A 3,290-nucleotide genomic window follows, 5' to 3' on the forward strand; every position below is an offset into this window, starting at 1 on the left:
TAACTAGATTTCAGTCATCTACTGTTGATAATGTAGGCTGGTACAAGGTTCTCCAGACATGATAGGCACATCCGAACAATCAGATAACATGATTACATTACAAGGCCAAGGTATATGCGACATCATCGCTTCACCCCTTCTATTTTCCACTTGAAACTGTAACCTTCTAATTTATCTGCCAGCTTGTAATGTAGATGCATTAGCATGCTCCACTAGTCTAGCTAATCCACGACCGTCAAGGAGAGGTCGTGGACGTAGACCAACCGAGACCTACAGACCCAGTCCAAGCTGCAAAGCTTTCTTCTGAGTGTGGCATCCACATCAGGAGCGGAATGCATGTTGCTATGCACTGGAATGACTATGACAAAAGCCCACTCAAACATGTTATTCCCCATGCTATTAAAGATATCGCGGTGGGATAGTTTCCTTCAATTTCATACACGTGTTCACATGTTGCATAGTCAATTTAGTGACATATCCTATATATGATTGGTATTTCAGCTTAACTTTGAGATGGAAAAGGATGACAAGGTTGGGAATGATGTATGCACAAAAGTAATCTAGAAGGGTGTTCGACAACAACGCTACAGGCTAAAGAAGAAATACTTCAATGGTTATACTGCTCAGGAAGCATTATCAAATAAGCCAGCGAACATCACTCATGAGAATTGGACCAGCCATGTCAATAAATGGTCTGATGAAAGAAACAAGGTTTGTAACAAGATATGCGACCAACAATAGTTTTTGCACTCACATCTACTGTACCATATGTAAATACTTATATTCATTTTCTTTATATAGGAAATATGTCAAATGAATAAGGAAAACCGAGAAGCTGTCAAGCATCACCAAAAGACTGGATCTATGTCTTATGTTGCCTTTTTCAGCAAACTTGTAAGAATTCCAAATATCTTACTTGTACTCCTATCTCTATTACATCTGGCCAATATATATGTAGTAGTAATGTTACAATTTCATATATCTTGTAGGAAAAAGACAAGTACAATAATCAGGACACAAGTCCCATTGAGTTTTTCAAAGACATCCATACAAACAGCAAGACTGGTATCATGAGCGAGCCGACACTTCTAGCTCATGTAAGATTTCTTCCTCTATTGCTTCTGACTTGAAATAAATTCTCATATTGATCAAGTGTAATCTAGCATACGAACTTTTCCTTAGAATTAATGTTTTTCTTTATACTATAGAATGCGATGGAAAAGAAAAGGGAAACACAATCAGAAGGTGAGTAGCTAGTATCCGATACAGCGATTGTGGCTGAAGTTCTAAAGGAAGAAAGTGCCCATAGCACCTTCCTTTCCAGCATGGGGTATGCATCAAGATCTGGGAGGTCTGGGAGCTCTCCCAGATCCGAGTTTTAGAAGAAAGAATTGAACAGAAGGATAGAGAGGCAAGAGATGCAAATGACAGGTAATTATCTTATTTCCCTTTTTGTTCTTGTTATTTCTTTTTGCTTGCTTCTGTGTGCACATTGCACTCATTACAATGAACGAAAGTTCAATTAAGGAGTGCTTCTTTTAACCTGGGTTATTGACTTGATATCCTTTTGGTGATGCTTCCTGTAATCAAGCTGTTGGTTTTGCATATTTTAAAACATTATAAGTTATTCTTGGGCTTACTATTTCATTGGCCCATGGGCATGCTTGCCTTGACATTCAATAATGTACTTCTCTATTTCAAATTGGTACCCTTGTACCTTGTTATCTTGTCTGTTTTCATCTCATTGCGATGCAATGTTGTTGTGTTTTGTCATTTATAGGCATCGGGAGGAGTTAGCTGCAAGACTTGAAGCACAAGACAGAGTATTTTAAGAGATACAAAAGAAACAGCAAGAAGAATTGGAAGCTCTAAAGAAGAGCCAACAAGAGAAGAATGAAGCTTGTGTAAAGAAGCAAAAGGAGACGGATAATCTGCTAGATTTTCTCTTGAGGGCTCAAGCAACTCAGCAATCCCAGTCCAAACCAGATGGTTCATGAATGCCATCCTTACATTGGAATTATAAAGAGAACATATGTGGTCTTTAGTTAATATTAGTTTTCATCTTGTCTATTGTCTGTGTCAAACTTGAGTCAGTTTTTTACTGTCACTTTTGTTTACAGAATGATTTGGCTGAGACAATTTCATATATAATATGATTTGACTTCCATATCAATTTATGATGTGATTTCTCTTTAACTTTTTTATATAACTTGATGTCAATTAAATACTTATTTTCATTGTAATTTAGATTCGAAAGAAACTAAACATATTTTGATGACGCCGTCTTCATCCATAATAAAAGTAGTGGCACTAGTGGGATAGCCGCTCGGGTGTTGATGTGGCATAAAGTTAGTGACGTTGCCTCGTCACTGAATATGGTACAATATGGCACATTTTCTCCTAACACGTGACATTAATTGATCGTCATGGAAATAGCAAGCCGATGACATTCTATACAACGTCACCGAAGGTCTCAGTTTCGATGACGTTTTTGCGCACGCGCCGTCACTAGGAGTAATCTGTGACGGGGATTCCGTGACGATGCTTGTGACGCCCATAAAATGTCACCAGGGGTAATTTGTGACGTTATTAGCTATTCGATGACATTTTTTAGCTTGTCATAGTAGGCCCGATCTCTTGTAGTGATCTTGTGGGCCTACAGCTGGGCCGGCCCATTAATGTCGGCGAAATCTCGTGGGCCTTTAGATGGGCCGGCCCATTATGATCCGCAAGAATCTTGTGGGCCTTTACCTGGGCCGGCCCATTATGGCACACAAAAATCTTGTGGGCCTTTACCTGGGCCGGCCCAGTATGACCCGCAAAATCTTGTGGGCCTTTAGCTGGGCCAGCCCATCATGGTCCGCAAAATCTCGTGGGCCTTTAGCTGGGCCGGCCCATTATCGTCCGCAAAATCTTGTGGGCCTTCAGTTGGGCCGGCCCATTTAAACTTGATGGGCCGATCCACGTGTCAACATATCATAGGCGCGTCTCGCCCATTGGATGAGTGACACCTGTGCCAACGCGGACCTGACACGTGTCTCCTCCAGCCAATGATGATTTTACACGTGGAAAATCCCCATTGGTCGGGGCTGTTAACGGGTTATCGGATCCAAAACCTGACCCGATAGCTTAACGGCGTTTCGTTACGGTGGACGCCACGTGTCGGTCACCCTTGACGAAAGCACTTCTGTGACGCGCGATTTATCGTCATGGAAGTGGACACTTTCGTGATGATAATTTTGGTAATGTCATGGAACAATTCTACGACAGCACAGGTATGACTATCTTGA

At 41.1% G+C, this 3,290-nt stretch overlaps 1 long non-coding RNA gene across 1 annotated transcript; it reads left to right on the top strand.

Moving 5' to 3' along the window:
* Nucleotides 1-307: 307 nt before the first annotated feature.
* LOC120964092 (uncharacterized) lies at nt 308-1,798 on the top strand. Its single transcript, XR_005755749.3, has 6 exons — nt 308-413; nt 502-711; nt 802-894; nt 990-1,097; nt 1,209-1,431; nt 1,781-1,798. It is a non-coding gene; the product is annotated as an uncharacterized lncRNA (long non-coding RNA).
* The last annotated feature ends 1,492 nt before the right edge of the window (nt 1,799-3,290 follow it).

Source organism: Aegilops tauschii, chromosome 5 (assembly GCF_002575655.3).
Source record: "Aegilops tauschii subsp. strangulata cultivar AL8/78 chromosome 5, Aet v6.0, whole genome shotgun sequence".
NCBI lineage: Eukaryota > Viridiplantae > Streptophyta > Magnoliopsida > Poales > Poaceae > Aegilops > Aegilops tauschii.